Consider the following 19,594-nt stretch of genomic DNA (forward strand, 5'->3'; position numbering starts at 1 on the left):
AGTATTTGATCCAAAACTTATTACTATGTCACCTCGTGCCTTTAAAAGGCAAACCATCACATTACTAATATTGACTATATTTTATTTAGTTCTTGACTGTTTCACTGAATTTCAAGTGCAAGGAAATTGAAGCTTCAGGTTCAAGTCCTAGTCTCTGATTATGGGTAAATGACAAGTCAGGTAACAGCTGCAATTGATTGAGAGTGACATCTAAGCAAAGATGCTTTTAGCTACCTCTGGGCTCTCAGGACACTTAGAAATAATTCAGATATGGTTTCTTATCAGCTGGGTATTAGCAGCCTGTAAATATGTATCCCCATTCAGCATAATGGGTTCTGACAGAGTAAAAGCCACCTGGAAAACATTTAAATGTCCTTCTTCCAGTGGTTGTTTAGCTACTTTTTCCCTGAGGGGCAACAAATCAACAATGCATTATTTTAGTTTGTTAACATGTAGGATGTGTCAGGCTTTTATTTTGTCTTTTGTTTTGTTTTCTGTTTGCTTTCGTTTGTTTGCTCTCGGTGCTCTTCATTTGTCTTTCAAATATAGACTAAAAAGGACCAGTTTCCTTGTCCAGCCTCATGTCATATGTACATAAAAACAAGTTAATCTTTAATGAAGCAGAAAGTGAGTTATATAAAGGCAATTTCCTTCCAGGCTTTACATGATGGCTCTTGTTCATTTTATTGGGTTCATCAACCAAATGGTTATTTATTCATATATCCATCCAGCAGAGATCGAACACAGCTACGTGGAAGGCATTTTGACAGATTTGGGCCTCCCCACCCCCACCTTGTAATTATTGGAAAAGAAAGAGCAAGCAAATACTGCTCCCACACAGGCACAGTTTGAGTCCTAATTTCCCTTTGTTCCATTGTGGCATAACTCCTGCTCTCTGGGTTGGTTAATCATTTTACAAACAAGATTCCTCTTCCACCATGTTCGAGGTGGTGAAATAAAGAATTTCATCATTTCTTTGGTTGTACACTCTAGATATCATATAATTTTGTGTTCTTTAGAAGTTAACACAATTTTCTTCAGCCTGGTATTTTGAGGTGTTCTTTCCAAACTCATCCTAAATTTGAACCAACCGTCGTTCATGTCTGGCCCGTGTGTTTGTGCTGACTGGTAAGCACGTATCAGGAGTACCCATCTTTGGTTTGGGCTGCTTTCCTTCCACTTAGAATACACTCCAGTTCTACAAAGACTAGGAATCCTTCGAACACCAACTTAAAGTTCAACCTCCTCTTTTGGGCTTCCTTGGGAACCCACACTGACTGTTTCTTCTCCAAACTCCCGGGACACTGATTTTTCTACATCATGTGTTTGGTATATCAAATTCTGCCTCACATTATGAATTATTGTTTTGAAATTAGTGTGACAGCTCTTTGAGTACAAAGAATGGTGTGCACAGTTCCCTGTGTATCTGTGAGAGCTTGACAAATTATTAAATGGTCAGATTTGTAGGAATGGAAGTTGATCCTTCCCTTTGTGTGAATGGTAGTTTTAACAACACTGATAGTAATGATCATTGTGAGAGAATATTTATTGGAACTTTTCTCCAGCAGAAAAGTGTCCATGGAATCAACTAAAAAGCAAAAAATCAAAACCTGGAATTACTAAAGTTAGTTGCTTAAAAAAATTAATTTTCTGAAGCTACTGCAGTTGAATTTAAAAGGTTTTTTTCCCTAAGAAGCTTGGAAAACTGATCTAATGTTACATAATGGAGACTTGCAGTAAGTAGTAGGTTTATTCTTCAAAGAACTTGAGAAATCTTTGCTAATTAATTAACTCATTAATCACTAGCTAAACTAGCAAGCAGGAAAGGAGGCTGCAAAAAGAAAAGCCAGTCGTTGTATCAGCCGCAATCTCGAAACCGAATCATAATCTAGAGAGTAGAGGGAGGGGTGCTTGTTCAACTGGTGACGTACAGGGGCTGGGGTTTTCACTGTGCCTTTGGTTTGGGGATGGAAGTTGATCTGGCTTTGAGCATAGACAGTGTCTTGCTAAATACTGCCTGTTCTTAAAATAGCTCACAATGCCAGCTTTTTACACACTGGGTGCTGGGGTTTTCCATTTCATCGAGTAGAATGAAAGGCAAAGAAAACATTATGTAGTGCCCTTTATGCGGAAGCACCAAAATATGCTTCCAGAAACATGTGGGAGGGAGACGGAGAGAGAGTGGCAGAAGAGATGGTGCAAAAGAGCAATTCCCAGTTTTAGTAAATGAACCAAATCCTAGAATTAGAAAGAAAATACTCAAATTGGAAGCTAAAAATGTCAGGCCATTTTAAATCTAGGATAATGGCAACTTACAAAATTGAGGCTTAAAAAAAAAAAATAACACCCCCCCCACCCCCCAATGCCCATCCCTCAACCTCTATTTTGAAGGACATCTATTCGGGCGGTTTCAAATACTTCTGGTGTTGAGATAGACAAGGAGGCGAGGGCGTGTAGGGCAGTCTCAGGGTAATGCACAGTCCCGCCGATTTATTCACCCTCAAAGCCATTTTAAAATCAATTCAGTATTTCCTGGATAGGTTGACGTCACCCCGCTCATATCAGAGTAAAGGACTGAGCTGCTGGCTTGGCGTTCATTAAAATTCTGTATACTACACGAGGCAGAAGCCAATTCCTATTTTCGGGACAACCATAAAACAATGCAGTAAGTGTTCTTGTCTCTGGGGCCAAGGTGGGGAGAGCAGAGAGGAGTTGTGTAGGATGAGGTTCACACAGGGAAAGGGGGAGGGGGATGCACGTCATGTGTTTTTGTTTTTTGGTGGTGTTTTTTTTTTTTTTACCAAATTCTAGCAATAAAACAAGTGTCAGCCACATACAGTTAATAAAGCATCCAAAACACATGGTATAAAGCTCCGACCTCTGCTCAAGAGTCGAATGAATTGAATTCAAGAGTACTCTAAGAATTCTAATCTGGACTCCTCCAGCTAGGAAAGTAGTGACAGACAATTTAATCTGGGGAAAATGACTTTACACCCCAGAAATCGAAGACACTATTTTCAGTTCTTTTATTTTCATTAAGTAGTTTTTCTTCTCACAACCCATTTATAAAGGAAAATATCTGTCACCTGTCACCCATCTTGGTACTATTTGCATGAACATGGAACCTAGATCTTCCACGTAGATCGTGTGTGTGTGCGTGTGTGTGTGTGCATACACGCCCATTCATATACACAGATAAACGACTACAGGTCTGTCAACAGGACCCCCCCCGCCCCAGTCATGACTGCCACGGCAGAAGGACTCTCTGAGGTTTGGCTCTGCCGTGACCCTGAACCTGAGGGATGTGTGGCTCTGCTCTGATGGAGTCAGGCAGGGTAGTTCTACACTAGAGTTTTGTAGACCTGAGGGGGCAAAGTGGCGATCTTCCCCCCAGGGTAAGATGTACTTTTGGTACAAGTGTTGTGTCATCCAGCTAGGCCTGCTGCTCTCCCAGCGGAGGGAGTAAACCTTGCAGAAAGGGGACCACCCCCCAACCCCGGGGCAGAGACACTGTGCTCAGAGCACTCTCAGAGAAGTGTGCCCACTGGGCCTTCTTTTGTCCCGCCCGATGGCAAAGGAGGCTGCCCTCGGCCTCCAGAAAAAAGACCTTGAATTCAGAACAGGGCAGTCACTTTGTTTTTGAGCATTCCATGGCAAGCACTCTTTCCCCCAGATAACCCACAAACCCAATTTCAAATAATATTTAGAAATTCTCAGTGAGGAGCTTGGCTTTTTCTTCTTTCAGCTGCTACACACACACACACACACACACACACACACACGGATGCACACACATGCACACCCGGTGGGCCCCTGCATACAGAAAGAAACGCGACTCTTATTCAAGAAGGGCAGGCTGAACTTTCAGAGTTCATTAGAAACACAGCCCGACGTAAATGCTTCGGCTCTCCTCTAAGTGCGACTCCATGTTCAAAAGCAATGAAGAACAGCCTCAAGACCCAGCTTCCCTCTCCTGCTGAGTCAAGGGGAAGTGAAGATGGGCAGAGTTCTTCCAGGAGGGGTTGGCGCTCTGCCTGCTTGGCACAGAAAGAAACCAGCCGCCTCTCTACCCACGTCCTCAATTTTCAGGGACAGCCTGGTTCCAGATCTCTGCTGGAAGCTGTGGCCTGGCCCCCAGGCAGCCAGGATGATGGGACCTCCTACGCTGTTGGAATGTCTGAGGGAGGGAAACTAAAACTCATGCCACAGAGAGATCTAAAAAGGATACTGTCAGTCCTTTGTCTTCCTCAGCTGGCTCACATACTCTTTGAAATGGCACAGTGGGGCCACGCACCAGTTGGCAGGGAACAGCGTGGGTCCCTAGGACCCAGGGAACAGAGGTTGGAGCTTTATACCATCTCTCTCTTAGACCAGCCAGGTTCAAATCTCAGCTCTACCACTTCCCAGCTCTGTGACCTGGGGCAAGTAACGGAACCTCTCTCTGCCTCACTTTCCTCTTCTACAAATTGAGGTAGTAACAGTCCCTACTTCATAGACTATGTATGTATGAGGATTAAATGAGAATTAAATTTCCAAGGGTTAAGGAAAAGGGGCTACAACACACTTAACACCATGTAAATGTCAGGGATGATTATTAGATATGTATCCCACCTGAGTTCCCACTCACCTGCTCTTAAACTTTCAAGGGAAGAACAAAGGAGAATCAGGCTACCTGGACGCACATCCCCGCTCTTGGGCCCTGTTGGTCTCAGGCCGGTACTGCCTTCAGATCGCACCCCCACCTGCCCACATCTTTCTCTGGACTGAGTGGAAGCAGAGTTGTTGGCTGACTCAGCTGAAAGACACAGGCATCCTCATTACCCTGAAATAACCCCATTAACAGAGTCTATAAAATCAGGCGCCACACTGAGGAAGAACGTGGGCCACTCACGGACTATAGGAGACTAGGTTGTGCAGAGCTGTTCTGAAAGGAATATTGGGCCTTATTTACTATTAACAACATGAGGGAGAAAATGGAACCACTGAGCTTTGTTCTTTATTTTATGCTGAGTTCCTATTGCCTAGAAATAAAGCACCCACTGCCTAGGGAAAGGCACCAGTTATCTGCAGCCAGCCTGCCATGCACCATGATTGCACAGAAACTGACCAGAGGGTTCTGACTCTGAAATTGCAATACAATATGTGCTCCTAGGATTCAGACTGAAGAATTCCGTCTAAAGAAGAATGTGTGAAGGCTGTTTCCTTAGCCTAAGCAGATGTTTCCCCAACCAAAAATCAAAGCCTAGTATGTCACGGAGGACTTCTGTATGGTTTCTGGGACTGCCCTTGGGCTATCTTAAGGGTAACGGTTTGAACGCCAAAACATTGGTCTTTGGGGACTAGGAAGGAAAATAGGACAGAATATTTGACTAACCTAAAAAAATCAGGCACTGACCGCATTCATGTGGCAAGCAGGTAAAAGGCAGCAAATAGGGAAATATTTTAAAAGTGGAAACCGATAGTTACATTTATAAAAGTCGCCCTCTTCCTCTTATCTTCATCTGAGTAACAAAGAGAAACCAAGAACTGGATCCTGAGTCTCCATGGTGACTCCTAGAGCACTACAGGTCAGGGGTAGAATTGCCACAGAAAGTCGTAACCCCCTAATTCTACCCTGTTCTGTCCCTCAGAAGGGCCAACCATCTGCGTACCTGCCTTTATTCTCTTTCTCATTCTGGGTCATTCCAATGGGCAGCGTGTCCCCTTGTGATCTATTCAATGTGCTCCCGGGTTAGAAGAGAGAACCCCAAGAAAGGACACTCTTCTGACCCCAGCAGAGTACTGTTTAGAATCACAGGAGGTGGTCGTAGAGTCAAATCTTAGCTTCCCCACTGAAAGCTGGGTAACCTCTCTGAGCCTCAGGGTTAGCATCAGGAAATTGGAAATAATGCCCTGCACCTCACTCTTTGGGATAACTGTGGTGATATAAGCAAAGGAGAGGTTAAGAATTCAATGAATGTTAACTGTTGTTTCTGGAAAAGGAAACATAAATATATATTCACATCAAGGATGTCTTCTAGTCCTGTCCTAGGGACTTTGAGAAGAATAAAAATATAGAGCAGTTTTCCTAACATTAAAAACACTTTAGTATCTTGGAATAGAAAATATAGAGATAGGAAGTTTTAAAATAAACTGATCTGGGCTTCTCCCCATCCATCCACTAACATTAGCAACTATATTCCACACAGGGTTGACTGCACTCCTGGTCTGTAAAATGTGGAGATTCTGATTGTTGGCTTGTTAATTACAAAACAAAGTACCTTATAACATAGAACAATACCACACATGTAACCAGGGCACTGTTCTACCTGGTGGATTTGTAATACTAATTTTAAATTGAATTCCAAAATTTTAAATGTACATTTCATTTGTAAAATTGTGGTCATTTGTGTTGCACTCTGCTTTCTTTTATTTTTTTTTCTCTTTTGCAATGTGGGCTTTGTGGTTTTTTTCATTTATAAGTAGGGTCTTGAACAAGATATATCTTAAAGCCATTTCTTCTTTAGTCTTTCATTATTCTATGAAGTTCTCAAATCAAACTCCATGTCACATTTTTAACAATTAACGAAAGCAGTTTCTGAGAAGGGGAAGTGGAGAGGAAATATGTCTCTACCAAAAGTTGCTTATGCCAACTACAAGCGGGGCCTCTTCATAATTTTGCTAGCTGCAAAATAAAAGTCTGTCCTCACTGTGTCATTTGCAAAGAAGGGACAATCCTGATGAAGAAGAAACCACTGAGGGCAGCAGGGAGATTCCAGAAGACACAGGACAGGGGGCAGTGTGTGGTGCAGTTTAAGGTAAGGAAACGGAGAGGTGAAAATATTTTTAAATAAGCCTCCACCCCTGCCCCCCACCCCCCCGTTCAGAGTGTAGGTATTTTCTGCTCTTCACACACTGCATCCTGTCAGCCCCCATGGCAGCTTTTCATCTGCCCCAGTCCAGCTTTGTCTCACCTCCCTTCACACATCCTGTGCTTCTCATACCTATCGCATTCTGATCACCACGCGCATGGGCCACCGCCACCCAGAACAGCACAGGAAAAGCAATCTAATGAATGATGAACATTTATAATTCTATAGAAGCTCCTTCCCTGCACAGTCAATAAGCAGCCTGCCTCTGGTTTCTCTCTGTGTTAATAGACTTCATGATCCCTAAGTTGGAACTTTTTTTTTTTTATTAAAGACTTTATTTATTCATTTGAGAAAGAGAGCAAGCAAGCATAGCAGGGGGAGCAGCAAGCACAGGCAGAGGGAGAAACAGGCTGCCCATTGAGCAGGGAGCCCAAAATGGGGCTGGATCCCAGGAGCCCGGGGATCATGACCTGAGCCGAAGGCAGACACTTCACAGACTGAGCCACCCAGGCACCCCTTGTAACTTGAAAAGAAAAGCAAAAAAAAAAAAAGGTCTGATATATTCCATTCAACCATTTGGGAGATCCCTTTAATTTAAAAAGGAAAGGAAAAAAATATTCATTAAGAAAGAACTGTACTAATGTGACTGTTTGGAAATTCTCAACTATCCCATATCTGGGGTAACTACTGAAGCTGAAAACAGCATTCAGTCTATCAGCAAAGACTTCTCAGGAGGCTACCATTCAAGTTATTCCATCAGCCGTGAGGGAGGATATGATGGATTCCTGTTCTTCGAAGAACTCACCATCTAGTTGAAGAAAATTAAAATTGAAATAACATTTTTTTAGTTGTTAATCCTACCCCATGTAAAAGCAGAGCAGGACGATGTAACAAACATGTTTACTACTCAATAGATGGTACACCGTGATAAGGGTTGAGCGGAAGCAAAGCCTCTGTGCTGTGCTGTGGGCTGTGAGGGCTTCCTAACAGAAGGGGGATCTGCCCCGGGCCAGCGCAGGCACAGACAGTAGGCTTTGGACTGGCCGGAAGGAGAAGGCCAAGGCCCTAAAGAAGCAAGAGTAGGGAGAACACCTATCAGATGTAGCTACTTGCAAAGCACCTTCAGAAGCCATGGCTGTCTGACATTCAAGTATCACGAAGAGGAGCAAGACATGGCTATGAAAAGAAAGTATCTGGGTTTAAGATAATTTAAAGAGACCCTAGTCCACCCTATTGCTCTAAGTATATCCTCTCAGCCAATAAAAAATATGGAAGCTTCTGCTATGTACAAGGCACTGTTAGGGTGAGGGAAGGCAGAGGAACAAAAAGGAAAGATCTAATTTGAGCTCAGAAGCTAGACATAAAAACAGGAAATGTTAACAATGCAAAAATATACTAAACAAAACCAAAAAAATAAAGAATAAAAGGAAGGTGAATTGGCAAATAATTACTCCATCTGTAGAGGAAACCAATTATTTTGTCTGCTAAAAACCGTTTCCTTTCTTCTGAGAATAAAAGAGCCTTCCTTTATTTCTGAGTATCTTTCTTCCAGCCCCTGAGTTAGTCCTGTGATATCCACAGGAGCTGCCATTTCTTCCACAACCCTGCTCCCCTGGCCATCACCAACCGGTAAGAAGTGAGTTTCAGCAGCGTGGAAGTTCCTGGTCCTAGTTTCTTCCAGGAATCAGCTACATCCTGGCTTGTTTTTTCAATCTTTTTATCAATAATAGGAGCATTTGCTCATAAATTCCCTCTTTGATAACGCTGATTCAAATTGGATGCCTGTCACTTGCGACTCAAAGAGTCTTATTAAACATCGGTGTGATTAAAATCTGCCAAGTATTGTAATTGCTTGCATTCCTTTCTTCAAACTTCTGGATGTTTCATACTCAGTTTCATACTCACCTTTACATCACCTAGAGTGTGTATATCTGTGATTTATTGTAAGCAGAAAGAATTAGGCGAATAATACCAGTTGTAGTAACAGATAAACTCCCAAGTTTCAGTTGCCTGTCAGCTTACAAGTTCATTTCTTACTCGTATAAATGGTTGCTCTTAAAAGAGAGGTGGCTATTCTCTAGGTGGTGTTTCTGGGACCAGCTTCTCTTACGTAACTTCTGGCTCCATCTTTCACAGCCATGGTTTCCTGTGCTGCATCCCCCACAGACAGGAGCGGAAATGCACGGAGAGGCCTTCTACTTAATAAGCATCTGGGCTCGGAAGTGACTACATCTCTGCTCTCACTCCACTGGGAGAAGGAGGCATATAAACGTGAAGGCTGGGAAAGGCGATCTGTAGCTAGGCAGCCAGGTCCTGGCGGCGGCTCTGCACCATGGGAAGGAGGCAGAGATAGCTGATGGAAAATTAGCCATCTCTTCCACAAAGTCATTCAAGTAATGGTGGCTGAATCTACCTTACTACAAGAAAGAAAGAGAAAGCGAGTAAGGGAGAAAGAGGTAGCAAAGTGAAGAAAAAAATTTACTGTGGGTTACAGATGGGAAAAGATTGCTCTACCTCTAACACACATTTTAAAAAATTCTCCCAAATGATTAACCTTGGCATCTAAACTGGGTAAGTCAAAGCTCAGCTTTCATGGTCAAAATTCTCTTCACATAAAAGCATGGGGTAATCTGCCAAAGAACCTTCTTTAATGGCTGGAATTCCAAGGATACAGATGTCTTCTTAAAAATGGCTGTTTCTTCCATTGACTTGAATCCCACTTTATTTCTCTGTGAGGACAATGAAGGAAAAGGTACAAACCTTGGAACAAACAGGAAATATTCCAAAGCCTTTCTATACAGTTCCCAAAATGTTTTATTTTTTTTTCCAAAAATGTTGTAAACACAAACACTTATGGCATAGAAGTTGGGTTCTGGTTCAGAAGTAGGGTTCTGGAGTAAACCTCCATGCTCAGGGGGAGGGAAGAGAGTGCAAGAGACAGGAACTTCCTAAAACAAGGCTGGACCCCAGCTATTGAGAGCCCTGGGAAGCCTCCCCCCACTTCAACTTCCCAAGAGTCAAGCCAAGTTCTCTGGCACTGAGGGGAATTTATGAAGAATAGTACCATGGTTAATTTTGGGGTTTCAGTGCCTAGCGCAGTGCCCAATAATAACTAGCAAGTATTCAATAAATATTTGGCGAATGAATTGATGGAGCTGGGATTTGGTTATTCTATCTTAGATACAAAATGCACATTTGGCCTCAGTACCAAAAGAAGAAGAAAAAATCTGGAACTGGGGCACAAGATTGGAGCAAGACAAACAAGAGGCATTCAATGCCAAGTTCTTTAAATGGTTTTAGTTGGAAATCCGTGTGGTCTCAGAGTCAGGAGCAAAGATGAGTCACCAAGCAGAGGTCAAAAAGATTTAGCTAATTAGGTGGCATATTGAGTCAGGAAGCCAAGGAAATGATTACTTTTAAATTATTGTACAACCTAGTTGGAGAAGGCCAATAGTAGTAAAAGATCTGATTTCTTCTTTCATAGCTTATGTGTGTTACTCTGAAAAGCACAAACAGCCTTGAGCAAAACCATAAAGTAGACCCGTACCCATTCATCTCCTCTCCTGTCACCCCCTGTATAAGTAAATGTACCTACCTCTCTGTGTCCAACAGCTCTGTTTTTCCCACCCACTCCTTACTTCCTAGGTCTTCCTAGGGCGACACCTCTTGCTTCATCTTTCCCCATCCTAAATGGACCTTTCCAAGGTCACAGTCACTCACACTTGCTCTTGGCTGCTGAGAGATGCCTAATTTGTTAGTCTGCTCATGTGTTCAGAGAGGGCATTAATGGCAAACACAGGTAAAATATAGTCTTGTTTATTGGGGTTTTCTGAAGACAAAACCTTTACCCAATGAAGTATCTATAACCATGAAAATTTTCTAGGGAAGGCCACTGGGGAGGAGATCATGGGGCAGGCTGAACTTTCCTTGCCCTTTAAATCACAGCAGGAGAAGCAGCCACTCTTTCTGTCAGATCTTGAGACCTGGCTATCAAACCCTTTTAAAACAGCAACTGTCCTGGTTGAATTAACACAGAAAAAGACCTCTCCTGGCAAAACCTCAGCCCCAGACCAGTCAGAGAGATATGAGTTACGTTAGTGGATATCTTTTCAAAAGGGTACCTGAGTCATTTCCCTTTAGACCCCTGCCTCCTTTATTTCTGGTTCTCTCAAATGCTTCTTATAAATTAATAGCTGAAAACACACAACAGTGGTGTGTGATGTCCCTTATACACTCCTTTGGGGAAAAAATTTTTTTTCATTTAGTTTAAAGAATAAAATTGAACTTCCCTGAGACTGTAAATGGGACCAAACCACGCCAGTCTCCCTGGTCACTCATGGCTGAAGGAGGGACATCATGCTGTAACCCCACGAACAGCCTGAAGAGAGTTATGTCTGAAAAAAACACTACAGATTACCAGGCTGCCAAGTTAGTAAAAGGTAAATGTTAGCAACTATTATGCAGGCTCATGGATTTTACCCATTTTTCCTTTCCTATTGCCACTACTGCTCTTTAAATCTTTCCAGAAACAACATAAGATAAAAGTGAATTCATAGAGTTACATATATATCCTTACATAGATAGATAGATATAGATACAGATAGATAGATAGATATAGTCACACATATGTAAAGTCTTTATTCCTAGAATCATTCCCAAAGGAAGCTGCTTTTTGATATCTTCTCTTCAAACTAACAAAGTAGCTTGTAGTTTTTGTTACAAATTATAACAGTCTCACATATTCTTCAGGCAGCTCTAGAGAAACACAACCATATACATTTTCCCTCTTGAATTGAACAATGATAACAACACCAGAAGCCTCGAAGGCTGATAAGGAATGTACTTAAAAGAAGCTCATGCATGTTATAGAAGAAGACCAATGAGGTCACCCCGGAGCCTACAGGCCAGAGCCAATCAACATCATCAGGGGTTCATCTTAAGTGATCAGCTTTCACCTGATGAAACTGGCTTCCTTATCCAGTACCCCATAAGACCCATAGATCTGCCTTAGCAAACGGGAGATGGAATCAGACATACAATGGACTGTATGTATGAAGCAGACCCAGGGAAACCAGTACAAATGATAGGAGAGGACAGAGGGGAAAAGGGAAGAGAAATCAAGCAGACGGGCCCAGTCCTTCATGAGCTCTGACACCTGAGGATATCACTCTGCAACCCCACAGTTCACAAATAATAGAGTGATGGTACCGAGTCATGAAGGAAAGGTTAGGTCACATCTGATAGACTCTGTTTATTAAGACAGGGAGATGACAATGCATTCTAGATAATTATCCATTAAAACCGGTCTTCAGAAAGCTTTGATATATAAAATGTATGTTTAAAAATTGAAGCACTGAAAGCATTTTATTCCTCAATGTTAACCCACATGATGTGTTAGTGGGTCAGCCAAGCAAGTTCAAGAATTGAGAATAATAGAGGGAGAAACAGTCAAAAGGCTACTCTATTATTTTTAACCCACTTTCATTATTCTAACGTAGAATTTTTTAATTTTAGAGGACCTGTTTTAATAAATAATAATTAGATAAGCATGTTCCCAAATTAACACATTTAAAAGAAGAATAATACTTTTAAAATGCTCCAAGATTATTTATTTCAGTCATTTATTCAAGTGTATCAGGCACATTTCTTGGTTCAGGAGCCAGTGTGGTGAGAAGTTTTCATTTACCCAAAAACTGTCCCCCTACCCCAATACAATCTTGCCTTTACTGAAGGTCTATGGAAAAAATCTTTTGCTTGTCATTCGAACTCTTGTAGATTCTAAATCAACTATCTTCGTACAAAGTAGCAATTGTGCCAAGCAGAGTCTTAGCCTCAAGAAATACCTACATCAATCACCAAGACTCAGAGCCTAGCCCTGAGGAAACGGGCAAACCCACAGTCACTGCGGTAGAAAATGTGCTATGTTAGAGCCATAAATACAATGTTTGTTAGGCAAACAATGGCAGAAGGAGTGAGCAGGGTTCAGTGCGTGTGTGTGTGTGTGTGTGTGTGTGTATGCTCACGTATGTATGAATAAATCGAGATAGAGACATACATAGATACATAGTATGTTTTGACTCCCATGACAGTTAAATAATATTGATGCTCTCCTCCATGAAAATAAAAACAAAGCACATATTTGGAATTATAGCATTACCATCAGGTAAATCTGGACTGGAAACCAGATTCTGCCACTTATTAGCGGTACAGCCTTGAAGAGGTTACTTGACCTCCCTGAGCTCCTGTTTTCACCTATAAAATAATTATAGTGCCTAAGTTAGAGAGTTATTAAAGCTCCTCATAGAGGAGAAGCAAAAATCATTAATTATATTTCTTTATTATGGGTATATAAATGTCCTTGAAAATAGCCTATATTCAACATTCAGAATATTTTGTTTTTCATTTTAAAATTTGGTCTAAAATGTTGTGTTCTAGAATATAAACAAGGAAGGGTTGAGCCCTCCAAACACACAGGTATGCATGCCCAAAAGAACAAAAACAGCCAGGCAGGGGTAAGAGCTCCAGCTTTTTTGGAAGCTTTTCTGAATGCCCAGATATTTTTAGATTATTTTTTAAACTGAAAACACACACACGCACATGCACGCGCGCGCGCACACACACACACACACCCCAAAAGGCATAGAACAAACACCCAGAAATATTTTGCTTCAATTTTACATGGGTTATTTTTACAGATCTGTCTTGCTGTGTGGATTTCATTGAGAATGAAATGAATCCGTGATATTGCTTCCATGGAAACCTGTTTCTTTGTGATTGGCTGAGTGGTATCCAGGCACTTCAACAATACCCCGGAAAGTACAAGTACTGTTAATATTTAACAGACACAGTGAAATCTACCAACCCCGTGGCATTTGTTATGCAACTCACTATTAATAAAGAGATTCAGATTCACCCTAACATTTTCTCACCCTCTAAATATCCTTGAGAGGTTGTTTTGCTTGTTAAAACCCCCGACACACAGAGAAACAGGAGTGAGGAGAACAAGACATGGAAGAAGGGGCATAAAACCTTGCAGGTGTGATAAGATAAAACCTTATCATACTTGTAATTGCAATTGCCTCCATTCCATTTGTTTTCTTTCACGATAGAACTGGGTGGAAAGACAAGAGTGATTTGCCCAAAAGGAATGTTATACCATTTTACATTTAATCATGATGAAGAAAGAAAGTATCACGTCACCTAACACAATTTATATAACCACAAACGTGCTGGTGTGACTAACGAAGCAAGATGAAGCAAATGATACAAAATAAAATGGCCCAAAGGAGACAGTGTGTATTTACTAGCGTTCCTGGGAAATTGAGATTTTTTTTAAAGCATATATGATTTGGAACTCCCAGTGTGCCTTGAATTAAGAGAAGCACTCAACGTTTTTGTTTGTTTCAAAGTCCCAATTTGCAAAAAAGTTAAATTCCCACATGATCGTTTTTTCTAAACACCTACACTGTCTGGACACTCGAGAGCTTATATTTAAAGTTTTATTGACATCACATCAAGAGTAAAATCTACCACTAAATAGGGGGCAACAATACTGAAAAAGCAGTCAGGGTTTTTAATGTTTCCATATATTATCACTCCCTTAGGATATTTTCATTTGAATGTCTTATTTGAGATTTTCTCTACTCCCAATAGACGATACAATTTAAAAACCTGAACATATATAGTTAGGTTAAAAACCTTAAAAATAATAAGGGGAAAATTACTATACTTGGAGATTATATATAAACGACTCTATAGAGAGGTGTTGATTTTGTGTATAAATTCAGTGGAAATCACGTTAGAAAGGGCTACTGGGCAAAAACCCTGGACTACATCTAAAGCTGATATTTGCTGATAGCCCAGAAAATTAGCTGTCCGTGTGCTTCCTGTAAATTTTTAAACTGATATAAAGTTGAATAATAAGGTAGCTTTAAAAATGTATACACAGTAGGAGCTCAGCTTTGATAAATTAATGTAAATTTGTAAAATACTAAAAAAATCATACATCAAAACATTAACCACCATTATCTCTGAGGGCCAATAGTTGATTTTTGTGGGGTTTTCTTTTCATTTATATCTTAGTCTCCCCACATTTTCTACACAAAGTATATGTTATTTACAAAGGAAAAAAAATTAAAGAAACGATCAGAATTCTTTTCATCTTTCTCTGTAAGGACAATTAAACCTTAAATATATAAAGAGACTTACATGTTTCAAAGTACTGTGTGCCCACTATCTCATTCCAGGCACACAATAGCCTGGGAGAAGATATTACAGAGTGGGAGTCTCACTTACAGATAAGGAAAATGAAGGCCAGAGGTCAGCCAGCTCTGCAGGATGGCTGAAATAGAAAAGTCAGAGCTGGGAGAATATATCCAGGATCCCGGGGTCAGTCCCCTGTCTCCCAGCCCTTGTATGAGATATGAGACATATTACATTGAGGGTTTTCACATCATTTTAAACAAAATTTTAAGTCCATTTTAATTTTTTGTCTCCTTCTCCTGAATGTAACACACTGCTAAGAATCAAGCAGATGCTTAACACAAAAAATAACTTACAACAATCCCTTCCTCTCTGGATGTTTTAAAAGTCATCCTTGCAGCTAAACATTTCCTAAAGAACTGACAGATAGCACTTCAATCAATTTTTTCTTTAAACTATCTTCCAAAGTTTGAAACTCTGAGGTTGTAAAAAATATATACGTTCCTAGCCTAGCCATCCATGTAGTTTTGGAGGAAGGGATATAAAAAATAATAACATGAGTATAATCTAAGCAGTTTATGAAGAGCAATGCTTAGAAAGGGTCAACGGGTACTGCACTCAGGGTCGGCTCACCAGGCCTAGTGCGAAGTGGAGAGAAAGAGAAGGCAGATACTTCCCCATCCAGCCACCCTCCCAGTCTAGTCCCAGAGTGAGATCAGGACAAATGGAGTTCCAAGAGACTGTCCCAAGATGCACAATAAAGAAGGGGGGGGATGAAGAGACAGACACCCCAAGATGCCTGAGATAGAAGAGAGACTGAGCTTCAAAGTTGCTTTGCTAGGTGGCTCATTTGTTGTAAGGAATCCGCATCAGCAAAGTCACTTCAACCATACACGGTCAATTAGTAAAAGGGGCCCCTTCCCGCCAGCAGACACAATCTTGCCCAAAGCACGCAGCTCCATGTGTGGACATTCCTACTTATTCCCTGATCAGAAACCCTCCGACAGGAAGCAACGTGCACAACCGCATGCAGCAGCCCATGCACTAGAAACATAATGAAGTTAGGTCTGCCTCTGACTGGAAGGTATTTTTGAGTCTTTGGCAACAAGGGATCCTTTGGTTAATATAAACACACACACACACACACACACACACACACACACACACACACACACATCTGATACATAACAGAGACCAAGAGACGACTTCTAAAGTCCAGAGGTAAATGAATTATTTCCCTAGTGAAAAGGCAAATGGATACCCAACTCATGGAGTATTGTAATGATTGAATGAAATACTGTATGTCAAGCACAGAGCACAATGGCTAGCATGAATCATTCAGTAAAATGTTGGCTCTTTGCCATTTTCTCCTACCAATACTGAAACTATTTGGATAAAGCTGCTGTCGCAGTAGTAATGTTTTTTAATGTAACTCTTTCTTGCTATAAATCTCAAAGTCTTCATATTTCCCCACAAAGGAACCAACTTTATTCCCTTCCCCACCACCATCCTCTACACTGACTACATTTTAGAGTAGCAGGCAGGATGCCATAGACACTGAACCCATCTGGAAGAACTGCAAATTAGTTTTGTATGAAATGTTAGTGCAAAACTCAGAGCCAGCTCTGGCTTTACATTTTATAATGAAACTAAAATTTGGCCCATGTTTACAAAAATGTTGCCAGCATTTGTTATGGGCCTGTGATTGTCATTAACCCATGAATTTGAACCCATATCAAAGGGAAAAGATTCCAGATCTGTTGAGAGCAGGGCAGAAGTGAGGCGTATCTCCCACATGTCACTTTGCACACTGACCCTGAAAGAAATGAGAAGTTGATGCACAAAGCTGTTCAGGAAAAATGTGCAGAGTCATATATTTCAATGAACTTGGGTCACAGTCCTTCCTGCAGTTCTTCTATCTCTTCCAAATGAGCACCAGAGACAGATCAGCTGTTTCTGAATGTCTACCACAGTTTCTGGGGCAGCCGTGAGCTCTCTCTTTCTTTATAGATTTTTAGTTAAAAAACTGTAAATTTATAGAGAATCTACCTGCCATATCTTAACCAAATTCAAAGGCAGTGTTAAGACGACAGCCACGCTCTGTGTATATCCCCAGGCTTGGCACTGATTGCCAACCTGGCATAGGGTGGCACTGTTTTAAAATATCCTTTATCTACCCTCCAAGGCAGCTACAGCTCTCTCAAAATTCGTGAACCCTAGAATCTCACAAGTAGACAATGAACCCCCCGCCAGGTATTTATATTTTAATAAAATGTCATGTCACCAGATTTATCTGACCTTTTATATAGCTTTAGCCAGGGACAATTTCTAAAGGATGAAACTCAAGGCAGGAATCTAATATGTGGCATCTTAATAAATGAAAAACGATGCAGATCAGAGAATTTCTACATCAAGGCAAGTGTGAAAACAATGGAGGGCATTGTACAGAACACACCAGAATTAGGCAACCCAAATCAGAGTGAAAATGTATATGAAACAACAGAGAGTAAGGTATGCTGCAGCTGGAGAAATAGAAATAGATTCTTTTGAGGTTAAGAGCAAGTTGAGGGAGGGGAAAGATGGCAGAAACAAGCTAAGGGCTTATGTTGTCTTCCGGTTCCTCTAAGTTGTAGCAGCTCCTTAGCTCAGCGCACTGGGTGAGCCCGGACCTTCCAGGGTACCAAGCAGGGAGGAAAATGTGGCTGTGGCTTTGCCTCCACCCTCTGACTCTCACCCAACACTGGACAGTCCCTGCATCTGATTTACATTTTAGGAAGAACACAATTGCCTCTTTGCAAACAACTCCAAATCCTTGAGTCTCACCATCAGTCATGCCCAAAAGTCAGTTAAGTTGCTACTAGTATGATGCTATTAAAACAAAAACAGGGGCTCCTGGGTGGCGCAGTCGTTGGGCGTCTGCCTTTGGCTCAGGGCGTGATCCTAGCATTCTGCGATGGAGCCCCACATCAGGCTCCTCTGCTGGGAGCCTGCTTCTTCCTCTCCCACTCCCCCTGCTTGTGTTCCCTCTCTCACTGGCTGTCTCTCTCTGTCAAATAAATAAAATCTTTAAAAAATAAATAAATAAAACAAAAACCTCAGTAATAAACATATAAATAATCTTAAAGGAATTTTATTATTTCTTCAGGATTTATCTGCCCTGCCATGTACCTTAAGCACCAAGTCCAGGTCAGTTCACTGCTTTGTAACCCACACATCTTAGCCGAGCACCTTGAATAAAGGAAATACTTCAACATGTATTCATTTACACTATATCCATATATTTTCCTGAGTTCAAAATTGCTATCTAGTTAAGAACAACGAGATAGCCATTTGAAATCAAAAAAGAATATTTTCAGATCATTCTGTTTTTCCCTGAACGTACTTCTGCCTTCATTCATTCCACAATGACAGGCATGAGACCCGTTGCTGGGCTTCCCCAGGGTCCCAGACTGAAGACAACATGGCATCTGCCCACCCACAACCAGGGAGGGAGACCCAAAAGTGAGAGAATTGTTGAAATAGTGTAATGATGGTTAGTTTTGCTTCTAAAATAATTCAGAAAGAGAGTGATGGTGGAATTCTGGATCAGGAACTACCTATCAGCCTCCTCCTGCAGATTCAGGGCCTTTCAGATTCTCAGGGGAGATACAATCACGGAGATACAGCTAAACGTGCATGAAGTCCTCACGACTCAGGGATTCTACCGAGTTCAATACTGATTCCCACCTGGCAGCTTATGGCAGATGCTCTGTATTTGCAGCGCCCAGGAGAGAAGTGAGTTGGGACAGACAACCTTTGAGCTATAAGCTCTTTGACTATGGTATCGAAGCATAAATATGAAGGACACCCACTTTTCTTGAGAAACAATCCTGCTTCCCAATTAGCCTTCTCAGGACAAGAGAACCCCACCCAAAAGGTTGGCAGACCCAAGACAATCTCACTGTACCATTTAAGTGCCAAGAGAGACAGCCCACAGAAATGTAAGTTTAAGAGGACAGAGCATTGTCTGAATTATCTTTGTACTATTCCCAGGGCCTACACAATGTCTGATCTAGGAAGCCCTCAAGAAAGTTTCTTGAATGAATAGATAAGTGAATGACTCAGGGAAGGACCTAAAGCAATGGCCCTATAGAGGAGATACCCCACACAGACCAGAGCCCATACAATGTGAAGAGAGTATTTGAGCTTTTCTCATCACATTGAAATTTATACCATCACGAGCCTTGGTCCAATACAGTTCTTGGCCTTGACCCTTCTTCTGCTTGGGGTGAATGAGAGGAGAAATCAGAGCTCTCCCTAGAATTGAAAGTATGTGTAATAAATGTATTTTAAAAGTAGGCTCAAAGTATTGCTGGGGAAACAGTAGAGAACAGGAGAATGCACTTACTTTTTTCAGCCTTAAGGTTAAAGAAGGCTTCTTGGAAATGGAGTCATTTGAGCTATTACATTCCATGTGAACCATAAAGCCTGCCCTTCAGAAAAACTTTGCACTTGGACCGAAAGAGGATGGCAGTGAGAAAGATAACTTCATACTTTCCCTA

This window comes from Ursus maritimus, unplaced genomic scaffold, assembly GCF_017311325.1.
Source record: "Ursus maritimus isolate PB19 unplaced genomic scaffold, ASM1731132v1 scaffold_4, whole genome shotgun sequence".
Lineage (NCBI taxonomy): Eukaryota > Metazoa > Chordata > Mammalia > Carnivora > Ursidae > Ursus > Ursus maritimus.